Source organism: Magallana gigas, chromosome 6 (genome assembly GCF_963853765.1).
Source record: "Magallana gigas chromosome 6, xbMagGiga1.1, whole genome shotgun sequence".
Lineage (NCBI taxonomy): Eukaryota > Metazoa > Mollusca > Bivalvia > Ostreida > Ostreidae > Magallana > Magallana gigas.
This window is the reverse complement of record NC_088858.1, coordinates 2,565,588-2,581,928: the sequence shown is the minus strand read 5'-3', so window position 1 is coordinate 2,581,928 and position 16,341 is coordinate 2,565,588. Positions and strand designations below refer to the sequence as shown.

Sequence of the window (16,341 nt, the reverse complement as noted above, 5' to 3'; positions counted from 1 at the left end):
AGTCGTACTTAAACATATTCGATTCGAAATTTTGTTGTGAAGTCGTTCTTTAAATTGTTAAGGTTTTTGTTAATTCGTACTTAGAATCATTCGGATTTTGTTAAGTCGTAGCTAGAATCATTCGATTTATTTTATCTGTTTGAACTTAAGATACTTCTGTTACTAGTTTAAGAACTCTGCTTCTTAGAGGTACTTCTAGCTTTACTTTCGACATTAACGGAAGACCAACTCGTTGCTTTGCAACGAGCTTTGCTCTAGTTCTTCTTATTATCTGCTTATTTATTTTAATGTATATTTTTTCTGTTTGTTCTTGTTCTAAGTTTTATTTTAGCTGATTAACACAATTCAGCACATAAACAAAATGCATGTAGAAATTATAGAATTGCTATATAACCTATCCCGGTGCGCCAATCCACTCGATACTACAGTGTTACATTGTATATATAGAACAATCCATACTAAAAAAAAATGTGAAGATTTTAACCACTTTAAGATGTTTTTATCCCGGCCATAATCACTAATTTTGTTTTCAATCAAACACTTTTGTTTCACGGTGTATTTCCCGGCCATTTACATCTGTTTATTCTGAGGCTGCAAGACATATATACACAGGGGGTCAGTTTTCACACCTTGCTGCGGTCATCCTGTCGTGTATATAGTCTGAACGCTGTCTGTTAGTTCTGAGGGTTTTCTTGATCCCAGACATACTAAAGAATCTATTTTGCGGCTATAAGACATATACACAGGTGGCCAGTTTTAACACCTTGCCGTGGTCTCCCTGTCGTGTGTATAGTCTAAGCGTTCTCTGTTAGTTCTGAGGTTTTTCTTGATCCCAGACATACCAAAACATTTTTCTGCTTGTTTTTCAGCGTGGAGATTAAATATCTAAGCGTTCATATATTAAGGAAAATTAGTTAAATCGTGTGTCTTTTTTTAAAATTTATATATAGCCGCTGGTCATAGAGAGAGAAGTTTAAAATCAAATCGCTGTTGCAATCGGCGGCTGTGATGCTGTAATGGGACTTTATCGTGCTTATGCTTTTCTGCATTGACGCCTCAAAATACCTTTTAGTAGATTATCTGAGAGAGAGAGAGAGAGAGAGAGAGTGAGAGAGAGAGAGAGAGAGAGAGAGAGTGCGCAAGAGTGGGCTGATTTAAAATAATGTAACTAGATCATGACAACACAAAAGATATAATACACATGTATTAAAAGAGAAAGAGTGAAAGGACGGTCAGTTATCTTCGCCGATTGTAACCTATTTTGATTTCAGCAAATGGTAGGAGAGAGAGAGAGAGAGAGAGAGAGAGAGAGAGAGAGAGAGAGAGAGAGAGAGAGAGAGAGATGAATACTACATGTAGTAATAAATATCATATATCCAACTTTATTTGAATCAATTAAGCGCGCAACAACTAAAATGATGAATATGAAAATCATTCTAATACGTTATTTATATTGTTGTCAATAAAAATAATACTTTTCACTTTAAATAAATATTGTCAAGATCATGGATACCTGTATACGGATATTACGTAATGTCAGACACAAGGTGGCAGACTGACAATTTACAAGGTTGAATTGCGACATTCAAACCTCTTGATTTGCTGAAAGTATGTATACTATACACAGATACTGCCTCGCTAATCTTTCTGTGAAGTAAAACCTCAAAGACAGTTTGAAGTCCTGACCGGGTATCTTCTCTATTTTCAAAAAAAAAAAAATCACGATGTTAAGAAAAATGGTGTTTTTCATTGTTGAAAAAAATTGTCAACCGCATTTAGAAATTAAAATTTTTGTGGAGTCTGCCTTAAGTTTAGTTACCATTTTTTGACCGGCTTTCTAATATTAAGTCTAAAATGTGATCTGTGAGCTTCCGAAGTTCAAAAGAAGCTAAATATCCAGTTAATAAAAAGAATATATAATTAAGTAAATTGTGTTAAATCTGAAATATGTGTTATTTAATAATTAAAAGACAATGTTTGGGCCTTAAAATATTCTCGGTAATTATCAGCAATTCTCAGTACCGACATTGGATCTCAGTAAATATCAGTAATTTTCAGAACTCGCAGCAAATGCATCAGTAAATATCAGTAAATATCAGAACCAACAGCAATTATCAGTAACAACAGTAAAATCATCAGTAAATATGTGTCTCACTGACGTCAGTATCGGTGCTGCCCTCTATGCTAAGAGATAACCCAGCAGGGAGGTAATGATTTTAACAATATGGCAGCGCTCATGGATTGCAAGAATTAGTTATTCTAAGTGGTATATCTTCTTACTGAGAAAAGCTGTGTCTAAATGGTTTTCAGATATCATTATACACAGCGGACAAATTTGAGCTCTTGATAATTTTTTCATGTTCACTTCCTTTAATAATACGATTGCTTATGCTTACGTTTTGTGTTAAATTGTTGTTGTTACTTTACTCACTACTTTGATTAAGACAATAGCTACGTGTCTTTGGAATTTAAAAGATAGAAAAAATGGTACATGGAAAAGGGTTTTCTTTCTTTTTTCTTAATGATATGTGCGATATGTTGTTATATAAATAGCGTCTGTTTGGGAGGGTAACAGATGAAATTGACAACCCAAGAAAATCATTGTAAAGCGACGCAAATTGGCGGTTGACAATGGTTTTGGAAAGGTGTCAATTTTAACTGTTATCCTCCCAAACAGGCACTATTTATTTTATCATACTTCATGTCTTAAATAAAAAAAAACTTTCCTGCTTTTATATAGGAATGACGTGAATTCTACGTCGAACCTTACGCGATTTCAGCATTTGACATGAAAGTATAACAATACTAAATGTGTAATAAATATAATTATACCATATTCCTAATCACTCACTGTGTCAGCCCTCGACCAATATCAGCCTTCGGGCCTTCGGTCATCTGGATGATATTAGTGTCTCGGATACAGGATATATTATATAAAAGGGTTTATATTATTCCCTTTTTATATTTTTATTCGAAATGATCTTTGACATTGTATCTTATGACGCACAGTAAACAGTAATACATGAAATTTTTTAGAGAAGTTTCTAGGAACTTGCGTATGTATAAGTCTTAACAGACTTTGACTTAGTTTAAAAATAAATTGTTTATGACAAGAAATTTGAATTGATGACGGCTTCATTTTTTGCATCTTATAAACTTACCTTAAACGTACATTAGAAATGCATAATTCAGTTATAGGGTCAATCAAGCAGGAATTGATGTATCAAAGTTGATTGCATATTTTGTTCTTTTAAAAAATCAATACGTTTAAGTGTTTTTGTTATATTCAGTAGTATATTCTCACTATATAACTGTATATAGACGAATAGTCAATAATTATAATATGTTTTACGGTGCGACCGTTGGGGCGAGCACAGCATGTGATCTAACAATGAATTATAATAAATTTGATAAAATAAGATTAACAACGTGAAATTTGAATGCCAAAAAATAAAACATACCTATTTTTCAGTAATTTTTCATTATTCATAGTTTATTAAGAAATGAACTCAATGTCTACCCAAGTTATACTCGTATAACCTGGGCTGGGGCAATTTACGCTTTATAATCCGCGAAGTATAACTTTGGTAGATATTGATTTCATTAAGAAATGAACTCAATGTCTACCCAAGTTATACGAGTATAACCTGGGTTGGGGCAATTTACGCTTTATAATCCGCACTGCATCCCCTCTTTTAAAGTGATTGTGATTATGATTGATTGATTGATTTCCCCCTTTTTTTTTGCAGTAGACATTTTTTCTTAAACTTACATATAAAACTTGACTCATCATAGAGCTCCCCCCATGCTAAAATTTTTTTCATTTTTGTCAATTTATACATAGAAAATCGACTTACCATGGATTTGCCCCTCCACTTAAAAAAAATAATTAATGTTTAATTTTATTTTTAATTTACGCTTAAAAATATTTGCTTATCATGTTAAAAGAACATAGTGTTGTCCCCCGCCCCCCCCCCCCCCCCCCCGCATGTAATAAATGGAAGTGAAAATAAAGAAACCATTGAACTGCTAAAGAGCTGAAGGATTAGAATTTTCATGATTTATTTTTCTTTTTGCTTGCAAAGATTTTTTGGATGAGGCTGCCATCCACCCACCCAACCCCTTTAAAAAAAGGCGCTGCTACGTATAACGTTACGTTTCAGGAAATTACCGTAATTATAGTGAATAAAATATTTGTGAGCATTCATCCAAATTAGTGCAATTTACAACTGTTTCCTGTATATGAAGAAATGTCCTTATTCTTCAGCTGTTCTTTATCTTAGCCTTTGCAAGATTTTGAGAGGATTTTGGTCATTTCAGCAGATTTACAATAACTTCAATTAGAGTAATTTCCCCTTATCAGTGCTTATTGTGACGTCAAAGCTGACGTTGGTTAAGTGTCGTCTTACTCTTTAAAACTCCCCTGAGAAATAAAAGTATGCGAAGTATACTGTTTTATTTACTTAAAAAGCATGATGTTCTTAAAATTACACATCTTATAAGCTTTTCAAAGGTTTTACTTTGATTCTCGGGAGAACGTGATGTTGGAACGTGAGGTTGGAAACCATTGGTACTATGAATTGTGGGTCAAAATTTACTGACTCCGAAAAAATATATCGGATCAATGTGTAAACGTTTGTGACGTCACGCGATTATTTTTGATTGAAAGTGTACTGAGGTGAACTTTAGAGGTAACATTGACTGTATGTCGCTTACATCGTTATTGTTTTTACTGTCTAAATTTGTCTTGCTGATTCTCGTGAGAGTGTGAAGTGATAAAAATTGCCATGATTACAGGGAACTACTGGGACGATTAAAACGATGCATTACTGGTCCGATCTACTGACGCCAAAAATATCCGTTGAATGAATGTGCAACTAGTCCGAATTTTCTATTCACACACGCCTTGCCGGTAGAGCTCGCTTCGCGCCGGCGCTGCGCTCGCTAATATTAGCTCGTCCGAAAAATATTGACTGGTCAATAATTTTTTTGATATTGACTGGCTAGGAATATCATCTAGAGAACATTCCCTCTATTTTAAAAAAATTGCCTCTGATTTGTTGATTCGTAAACGATGACGTAAATAACTTTTCTCAACTCCAAAACAAGGTGACGTCATAATAGACAGTCAGTCAAGGCAAGTAAACAACGGACGCGCAATGCGCCGGTTTGCTATCATGCCGGATATAAGGATTTGCGAATTACTGTGAAGTAAAATCAGGTAGAACATCTGTATGGTAATTCTTACGGTCGGCGGAATATGACCAGTGACGTTTGATGCTCAAGATATTTTGGAAATGAACTTTGCACAAAATTGAATTCGTGAATTCTTTATTGAGCTGAGAAAATTACGGCGATTTGTTTTCAATTACTTTCTTAAATTTTGGTTTGTTTCTTCATATAACAAAACAAAACAAATGTTGACTGTGTTTTCGGGCAACATTGATTATATTAGTCCCTTTGGGACGAAAATATTGCCCTCGCGTCGCGTCGCGTCGGGCAGTATTTCGTCCCTCGGGGGCTAATATAATCAATTTTGCCCTCAACCCAAGTCAATATTTGTATATTATTGCATATTGTAAAATAATAGATTTATTTAAGATGAGGCCACAGATATTATTTTCATTCTTTAATATTTTTTCAGCCAAAATAATCTGTTCTCTCACCCACCCACCCACACAGAAAGTCGTGATGAAGGTGGTATGGAACATCTCCATGTTGTGACGTATTATACATGTATATCGAAATAAACAATAAAATCAAGTATAATTTTATGAATAGTTTCTTTCACAGAATTCTCATCCGACAGCGTAGCGCAGTTAGTTAGAGGGTTTGCTATGGATCTGTAAGTCATGAGTTTGAATGCCACTGATTTTAAATTTTTTACAATTCTAAAAATTTTTAAACGTATTTTTGGGTTAAATATTGTGAGATTTGAAAATTCTTCACCAATGAAAGTATTTCATTTTTCATGTAATTTAATCCACATCTTATCGACAGATGTTTCAAACCACCTTAAAATTAATTAATTCATAGAATCAATACGTACGCTAAGACAATGAAGGGTTAAAGACATTGAAGGTCTATTTTCCCATCCCGATATATGATTTATTGTTGGAAAATAAATGAAAACTTAATACATTAAATGTTTAAATTTCTTACATGTTGAGTTAACATCTAAACCGTGTAATTGTAACTTGACATTTATCATCTTTTCTAGGTTTTAATGGTGATTGGTTTTCTTTTAATATAAAGTATCATTTTCAAATGTATAACGGGATATAGATACGGTTTGCTGACGTGATCAAAACATTTTGAAAAAAGAGAACAAACAGCTTGGCATGGGAATGTGAATTGAAATTTTCATTAATATTTATTAAACAATTTGATATACAATCCTTTTCACAACCTGTTGACATTTGACTTAATTATGTACTTAATATGAAACATGAGTCGAAAATGATAGTTCGACACGCATAGAAGTACGTGTTTATCCCTCAATTTTGTAACTTATATACTGATTGGGTCAACGTTATTTAAATACCAGTCAGTACGGTGGTAATTGTATATCAACTTTTGTTTGATTTCTATTTGAACGTATCAGCACTTCAGAATGGGGAAATTTATCGGTCTATTTCTCATTTTGAGCATTGCTTTAGCAGGTATACTTCTTTATATATTTTTAAGAGAAAGGCATACTTACATTATCATCTTCTTATTTTAATTTCAATCTGGTTTCAATAATTTTGTTTTTAATTAAGGAATGAAATCAATAGAACAGTTTACGCTCTTTTTTTCTAAACCACTTTGCGGTTAATAAAGAGTAAACTTACCAGCCCATTTTATATTCGTATAAAATGGGTAGTTATTGAATTCATTCCTTATGATTTAAGTTTTTGCTATTAGTTATATATTTAAACGGTCCTTTCACCTTTCAAATGACATTAAATGGTTCAATATGATATGATTCAAAATTTGCACCCATAACTGCCATTTTTTAAAAATGTTAAAGATACATTAAACTGTTGGTTTTTATTTTATCTTTTTTGTATTTTTTTTTTTTTTGTTTAAAAGTTTATATAAAATATGTTTTCACTTATTTATTTGATTTATTTGCACTTACTGGTAGTGAATGACGTCAGAAGTGACGCTATTTTTATAACTAAATCAAAATCAGTCAAAAATTGACTTTTTTTTTTTTTTATCTTTGTTTGAATGGGAAACATAGAGCGACACTTTGAGCAAGAAAAATATTTTTGTTACTTATTAATCTTGGATAGATACCTCTCTATGAAATTTTTTGTTTGTTCAAGCATGCGCTCAGTGTTTTTTGAAAGAAAAAACTGCTTGAAAACAAGCCATTTTAGGCAAAATATGCACAATTGGCGGTAAAAGGTAAATTTTATGATGTCGTATCTTTAAATTGTGGGCACTTGAATCAAAATGAAAATTATGAAAAATCTTCACACGCATATTTGTGCACAGAAAACAAAAAATATCAGTTATATGAGGATGTTCAATTTAGGGTGGCATTTTAGACTCAAATCATATATAGTCCTTTAAACGTAACGTCAGGCGGATTAATGTGTTTTTGAATTAAGTCTCACTGTGACGTAAGCAATATTCTTTATACGATATAACATAAATTTTTATAGTCAATCAGAAAGCGCATTACAGTAAGAATTTAATCATAACAGGATATCAACGTATGTGTTTTTTAAATGTCCAACATTTTTCATTGTGTAAAATAAAATGAAATTGATGCAATAATACATATCAAATGAATAAAACAAAAATTAAAACTATATGCAATTGTTTCGAAATGCTTAGCAATTAATATGTATGTCAACGTATTCAGTCAACAAGTAAACAATTGTGTATTGTTACACAAGGTATAAGTTTTAAATTGTATAATTTAAAATCTTTCAACTTTTTTGAGATCATTTATTATTGACATAGATATAATTTCGTAGTATCATTATTGTGATTATTATCATTAACTTTTTCAGGAACATTGTTTCCAGAAATAGATGCAAGTAAGTTTTGTTTTTTGTTCTTGATAATAAAATTGATAACTGAATATCATATTCCAATAATATGAATACATTTCCATTTTTGAATATCACATAACCATACTATAAATACATATTTTTTTAATGGATATTGTATTTTCAGATTATTCTGTTGATCACCATTATTTATATTAAATGTCAAACAATTTTACAACTTCAGGTATTCAGAAAAGATTTACGTGTGAGATGGGTGGAGTTCGGTTCTGTTTAGCTCATTGCCTGGCTCTTGGTTACAGGGGTGCTTGGTGTGACAGCAGGAATGTTTGTCATTGTAGATAAGTACGTTGAACTAATTTATGTCCATAATTTGATATTTTGCTGCATCTCTGTGTGTGTAAAATCGTTTATTTAAAGGCTGCATAATACAGAAAGATTATAGACAATTTGGTCAAAACAAGGTGATTATGGGATGCACGTAAAAGTATTTCTAAGGTTTTCACAAATAAGAACTTACTGTATCATTAAAAGTAAAAACAAAAGAAATTGTCAATTAAATACATTTTATGTTTCCGGTCCTTTTTGTAATATAGGTTTTCATTCTTAATACTAAACACTTTTCAAATCATGTTGAACATTTGCCGTAGAAACAGTATTCAAAGGTAGCAAATCAACTGACTTCTTGAATAACGTCTCCACAATGTATAAATTTGATAAAATTGTCAAATCATTTTTTTTTTTTTGCTTTACAGGTGCTCAAGGAGAATACGAGAAGTTATTCTTTGTGAAGCACAGTTGAATAAAACTTGAATAAAAATATCAATTTCATTTATTTTTTATGAATCTGTTTCATCTTGCAATTTGCTCAACTAACATATTTGATCACTGAATTGTTGTATACAATAACAACACTGCCGATTTGTTTTAATATAGTCATTTTCCATTTCATATCTTTAGCAATTGATTTATACATAACATATCAAATTTAAGCAATATTCATTTCTGTTTCAAATAAAATACAATTCATGATTCTTATAGTCAAAATGATTGCTAAAATATGAAATGGAAAATGAGTATGTTAAGACAATTCACAGAAAACATTTAAAAGCAATAATAAACAATTCTTTAAACTACTTGATAATGAATGATATGATGTATACATGATTTAGAACAAAGAGCTTTAATAAAAACACCTGCCGATACTAGCATTTCTTTCCAGATATCTGATATACCTTTTGGGGTACATATCAAAAGGGGTGATGTAGTCTACAAAATTAAAATCAGAATTCACGAGGTACGAATGATAGTATCGAATCAACGCGCGGTAGCAAACAATTGCACGTATTGTTGTTTAATATGTAGCTAGTTGTTTAAAAATATATATAAAAAGATATAACGCATAGGAGATAAAAGGTATCAAATGGAACCATATTTGAACAATATAGCGTAACAAAGGGAAAAAAATAATATTATTTCACTTACCTTTCAGCAGTCGATTAAATCTTTAAAAGGATTGTGTATCATCTAACAAGTTCTATTCTAATGAATATTTATCCAAACTTATATACGTAGCATCTATTTTAGGCCTCCCGGAAAAAGGAAAATAGTAAGAAAGTTCAACGTCTCATCTTTAACTTTATATGGAATAAATCAAAAAGAAAAAAACGCAATACTCTTATCGGTAGTGTTAGAAATGGTGGCCGAGGTATCATTGAAGTAGAAAGTAAACTCAAGGCTTTAAAAGCGGCCTGGTTACCCAGAATATGGAAATCAAAAGAAGTTCTGTATAGTATACTGAACAGTTTTTGTAACAAATATTATATAAATGTACAATGTAATGTATATTTATAATTTTCGAGTACCGTAGATAATAAAAAATGTTCACTGTTTTATAAAGAAGTACTTTGTGCTCTAAATGAATGTAAAAAATATCCCGATTAGATGCAGTTTCAAATGTCGATATACTTCGACTGTTGAACAGTTGTTATATGCGATACAAAGGAAATGGATTATTTTTCGAAAACTGGGTTAAGAGTGGCAGCCTATTTGTTGATACACTGGATGATAATGGCAGAATTCGATCTTTAAAAAGTTTTACTTATTTTATTAAATATAAATCAAATTGGTTATGTGAATATAAGACTATTATCTCCATGTCAAAATTTGTGGATAAGAAAATTGGTTTAGAATTTTTATTTTCAAACTGGTTCTGATAACTTGTATGGAAGAAACTGTAATTTTTTTTTGCAGAAATTTTATGAAGATGATGTTTACAAAACCTTGCTTACAGACAAGAATGTAAAAAGAGTTTGAAATTCATGGTATTCAACAATGGGGAAAAAATATATGTCTTTAAAAGTTTAGATGTCGAAGATAAACAAATATCTGACTTCAATTATCGACTACTTAATAATATACTGTGTAACAACCTATATTTATAAATTAGGACCTTTTGACAATAAACTTCGAAATGGCTACAACAGTGTAATGGCTTATATACTGTAGAAACACATATTTTCGTTGGTTCAAAATTTTGTGTTTTTTTAACCAAATAAAATTCCGTTGGCATTTAATTTCGTCATATTTTTATCTCTTTGTATTCATTAATACTTTGGTTAAATATTCGTCATGGATTTAATTTCGTTGAATTATATTGCCAACGAAAATAACGAAATTAAATCCTCAACGAATATTTGTGTTTCTACAGTATTTGATATTTCAACAAATGTGAGATGATGTCCGTAAGCTATAATTGAATTCTACATGATAAGTAATTATTATGAAATTAATCAAAAACCTACTTTCATTTTCGATAAACTAGCCCGAAATAGTAAAAATGAGGGCAAAGGTTAGACACCATTTAGCGGTTTAAAGTCATCCGGAGTTTGCATCAAAATTAATGCTTGCAATGAAAAAATATTGAATGATTACGAAAAGAGTGAACATATTTACTAGGAACTAACTTATACTGCACACAGACGTTAAATTTTTGACAAAGGTTGAATAATTAAAATAAGTCAGTTCGTTTCTTGAATGCGCATTTCAATTTTGATGTACAGAACGCTTGCGAAACGCAACCCCTGGTGATAAAATGGGATAGAACTTTCCAGAACGGGGTACCCAAGAACGTGGGTTGACTAATTGGCGAAAAGTGTAGGACGAGTTCATCATGCATCGCGGGCAGACACTTTGGATCGGACATTTTTGGTTAATACATCACTATGAGGATGAATAAATACAATGGGACAATCTAATGCAATTTCAGTTTTGATGGGAATAATTTTCCAAAACGGAGTGCCCATATTATATATCATATTATAACGCGGACACGATTGATATCAAGTATAAAGGTACACTAAGCATGTGATGAATGTCAATGATTTTCCTACTAATTTTGTACGTTAATCTACATCTTATTGACAGATGTTCCATGCCATCTTAAAATTAATTAACTCATAGAATTAATACGTACACTAAGACAATAAAGGTTAAAAAACATTGAGGGTCTATTTTCCCATCCCAATATATGATTTATTGTTGAAAAATAAATAAAAACTTAATACATTAAATGTTGAAATTTCTTACATGTTGAGCTAACATCTAAACCGTGTAATTTTAACGACATTTATAAACTTTTCAGGTTTTAATGATGATTGAGTTTTTTAAAAACATAAGTTATCATTTTTGGATGTACAGCGGGATATAAATACGGGTTGCTCACGTGATCAAATTCCATGAAGCCCGAATTTTTCAGCTTAAATGCCAGAAAATTAGATTTATAGTGTTTCAATTTATGTCATGTTGATATCTTTAAATAATAGTAATAATAAAAACCCAATTCCATCACTCGTTATCATTTTGAAAAAGCAGACAAAAAGAAATGTGAATTGAAATTTTCATTAATATTTATTAAACAATTTGATATACAATCCTTTTCACAACCTGTTGACATTTGACTTAATTATCTACTTAATATGAAACATGAGTCGAAAATAATAGTTCGACACGCATAGAAGTACGTGTTTATCCCTCAATTTTGTAACTTATATACTGATTGGGTCAAGGTTATTTATATACCAGTCAGTTCGGTGGTAATTGTATATCAACTTTTGTTGGATTTCTATTTGGACGTATCAGCACTTCAGAATGGGGAAATTTATCGGTCTATTTCTCATCTTGAGCATTGCTTTAGCAGGTATACTTCTTTATATATTTTTAAGAGAAAGGCATACTTACATTATCATCTCCTTATTTTAAATACAATCTGGTTTCAATAATTTTGTTTTTAATTAAGGAATGAAATCAATAGAACAGTTTTCGCTCTTTTTTTCTAAACCACTTCGCGGTTTATAAAGAGTAAACTTCCCAACCCATTTTATATTCGTATAAAATGGGTAGTTATTGAATTCATTCTTTATGATTTAATTTTTTTGCTATTAGTTATATATTTAAACGGTCCTTTCACCTTTCAAATGACATTAAATGGTTCAATATGATATGAGTCAAAATTTGCACCCATAACTGCCATTTTTTAAAAAATGTTAAAGATATATTAAACTGATGGTCTTTATTTTATCTTTTTTGTATTTTTTTTTCTGTTTAAAAGTTTATATAAAATATGTTTTCACTTATTTATTTGATTTATTTGCACTTACTGGTAGTGAATGACGTCAGAAATGACGCTATTTTTATAACTAAATCAAAATCAGTCACAAATTGACATTTTTCTGATCTTTGTTTGAATGGGAAACATAGAGCGACACTTTGAAAAAGAAAATTTTTTTGTTACTTATTAATCTTGGATAGATACATCTCTGATGAAATTTTTTGTTTGTTCAAGCATGCGCTCAGTGTTTTTTGAAAGAAAAAAACTGCTTGAAAACAAGCCATTTTAGGCAAAATATGCACAATTGGCGGTAAAAGGTAAATCTTATGATGTCGTATCTCTAAATTGTGGGCCCTTGAATCAAAATGAAAATTATGACAAATCTTCACACGCATAAAACAAAAAATATCATTGATATGATGATGTTCAATTTAAGGGGTCATTTTAGACTCAAATCATATATAGACCTTTAAACGTAACGTCAGGCGGATTAATGTGTTTTCAATTTAGTCTCACTGTGACGTAGGCAATAAACAATTGGGTATTGTTACACAAGGTATAAGTTTAAAATTGTATAATTTAAAATCTTTCAACTTTTTTGAGATCATTTTTTATTGACATAGATATAATTTCGTAGTATCATTATTGTGATTATGATCATTAACTTTTTCAGGAACATTGTTTCCAGAAATAGATGCAAGTAAGTTTGTTGTTTTTTTTCTTGATAATAAAATTGATAACTGAATATCATATTCCAATAATATGAATACATTTCCATTTTTGAATATCACATAACCATACTATAAATACATATTTTTTTAATGGATATTGTATTTTCAGATTATTTAGTTGATCACCGTTATTTACATTGAATGTCAAACAATTTTACAACTTCAGGTATTCAGAAAAGATTTACGTGTGAAATGGGTGGAGTTCGGTTCTGTTTAGCTCATTGCCTGGCTCTTGGTTACAGGGGTGCTTGGTGTGACAGCAGGAATGTTTGTCATTGTAGATAAGTACGTTGAACTAATTTATGTCCATAATTTGATATTTTGCTGCATCTCTGTGTGTGTAAAATCGATTATTAAAAGGCTGCATAATACTGAAAGACTATAGATAATTTGGCCAAAAGAAGGTGATTATGGGAAGCACGTAAAAGTATTTTTAAGGTTTTAACAAAAAAGAAGTTACTTTATCATTAAAAGAAAAAACAAAAGAAATTGTCAATTAAATACATTTTATGTTTTCGTCATTTTTGTAATAGAAGTTTTCATTCTTAATACTAAACACTTTTCAAATCATGTTGAAAATTTGCCGTAGAAACAGTATTCTAAGACAGCAAATCAACTGTCTTCTTGAACAACGTCTGCACAATGTATAAATTTGATAAAATTGTCAAATCATTCTTTTTGCTTTGCAGGTGCTCAAGGAGAATGCGAGAAGTTATTCTTTGTGAAGCACAGTTGAATAAAACGTGAATAAAAATATCAATTTCATTTTTTTTTTATGAATCTGTTTCATTTTGCAATTTGCTCAACTAACATATTTGATCACTGAATTGTTGTATACAATAACAACACTGCCGATTTGTTTTAATATAATCATTTTCCATTTCATATCTTTAGCAATTGATTTATACATAACATATCAAATTTAAGCAATATTCATTTCTGTTTCAAATAAAATACAATTCATGATTCTTATAGTCAAAATGATTGCTAAAATATGAAATGGAAAATGAGTATGTTAAGACAATTCAAAGAAATTAACCATATTTTGAAATTAAAAAACATTTAAAAGCAATAATAAACAATTCTTTAAACTACTTGATAATGAATGATATGATGTATACATGATTTAGAACAAAGAGCTTTAATAAAAACACCTGCCGATACTAGCATTTCTTTCCAGATATCTGATATACCTTTTGGGGTACATATCAAAAGGGGTGATGTAGTCTACAAAATTAAAATCAGAATTCACGAGGTACGAATGTATCGAATCAACGCGCAGTAGCAAACAATTGCACGTATTGTTGTTTAATATGTAGCTAGTTATTTAAACATATATATAAAAAGATATAACGCATAGGAGATAAAAAGTATCAAATGGAATGATATTTGAACAATATAGCGTATCAAAGGGAAAAAAATAATATTATTTCACTTACCTTACAGCAGTCGATTAAATCTTTAAAAGGAATGTGTATCATCTACCAAGTTCTCTTCTAATGAATATTTATCCAACCTTATATACGTAGCATCTATTTTAGGCCTCCCAGAAAAGGAAAATAGTAAGAAAGTTCAACGTCTCATCTTTAACTTTATATGGAATAAATCAAAAAGAATAAAAGGCAATACTCTTATCGGTAGTGTTAGAAATGGTGGTCGAGGTATCATTGAAGTAGAAAGTAAACTCAAGGCTTTAAAAGCGGCCTGGTTACCCAGAATATGGAAATCAAAAGAAGTTCTGTATAGTATACTGAACAGTTTTTGTAACAAATATTATATAGATGTACAATGTAATGTATATTTACAATTTTCGAGTACCGTAGATAATAAAAAATGTTCACTGTTTTATAAAGAAGTACTTTGTGCTCTTAATGAATGTAAAAAATATCCCGATTTGATGTAATCTCAAATGTCAATATACTTCGACAGTCCATGTGGAACAGTTGTAATATGCGATACAAAGGAAATGTATAATTTTTCGAAAACTGGGTTAAGAGTGGCAGCCTATTTGTTAAAGATACACTGGATGATAATGGCAGAATTCGATCTTAAGAAAGTTTTACTTATTTTATAAAATATAAATCTAATTGGTTATGTGAATATAAGACTATTATCTCCATGTCAAAATTTGTGGATAAGAAAATTGGTTTAGAATTTTTATTTTCAAACTGGTTCTGATAACTTGTATGGAAGAAAATGTAATTTTTTTTTTTTGCAGAAATTTTATGAAGATGAAGTTTACAAAACCTTGCTTACAGACAAGAATGTAAAAAGAGTTTGAAATTCATGATACTCAACAATGGGGAAAATATATGTCTGTAAAAGCTTAGATGTCGAAGATAAACAAATATCTGACTTCAGTTACCGACTACTTAATAATTCTTTGTGTAACAACCTATATTTATAAATAAGGACCTTTTGACAATAAACTTCGAAATGACTGCACCAGTGTAATGGCTAATATATTTGATATTTCAACAAATGTGAGATGATGTCCGTAAGCTATATTAAATTATACATGATAAGTAAGTATGATGGAATTAATCAAAAACCTACCTTCATTTTCGATAAACTAGCCCGAAATAGCAAAAATGAGAGTAAAGTGGTAGACACGCTTTGGCGGTTTAAAGTCATCCGGAGTTTGCATCAAAATTAATGCTTGCATTGAAAAAAGATTGAATGATTACGTAAAGAGTGAATATATTTACTAGGAACTAACTTATACTGCACACAGACGTTAAATGGTGACAAGCGTTGAATAATTAAAATAAGTCAATTCGTTTCTTGAATGTGCATTTCAATTTTGATGTACAGAACGCTTGCGAAACGCGACCCCTGGTGATAGAATGGAATAGAACTTTCCAGAACGGGGTAACCAAGAACGTGGGTTGACTAATTGGCGAAAAGTGTAGGAGGAGTTCATCATGCATCGCGGGCAGATACTTTGGATCGGACATTTTTGGTTAATACATCACTATGATGGTGAATAAATACA

The 16,341-nt window shown here is 30.7% G+C and overlaps 2 long non-coding RNA genes across 2 annotated transcripts; both read left to right on the top strand.

Moving 5' to 3' along the window:
• The first annotated feature begins 6,518 nt into the window (after positions 1 to 6,518).
• Positions 6,519 to 8,832, top strand: LOC136276525 (uncharacterized). The gene is made up of 4 exons (XR_010715010.1): positions 6,519 to 6,662; positions 8,010 to 8,036; positions 8,233 to 8,351; positions 8,762 to 8,832. It is a non-coding gene; the product is annotated as an uncharacterized lncRNA (long non-coding RNA).
• A 3,236-nt stretch (positions 8,833 to 12,068) lies between these two features.
• On the top strand, positions 12,069 to 14,111 carry LOC136276524 (uncharacterized). The gene is made up of 4 exons (XR_010715009.1): positions 12,069 to 12,204; positions 13,289 to 13,315; positions 13,513 to 13,631; positions 14,036 to 14,111. It is a non-coding gene; the product is annotated as an uncharacterized lncRNA (long non-coding RNA).
• The last annotated feature ends 2,230 nt before the right edge of the window (positions 14,112 to 16,341 follow it).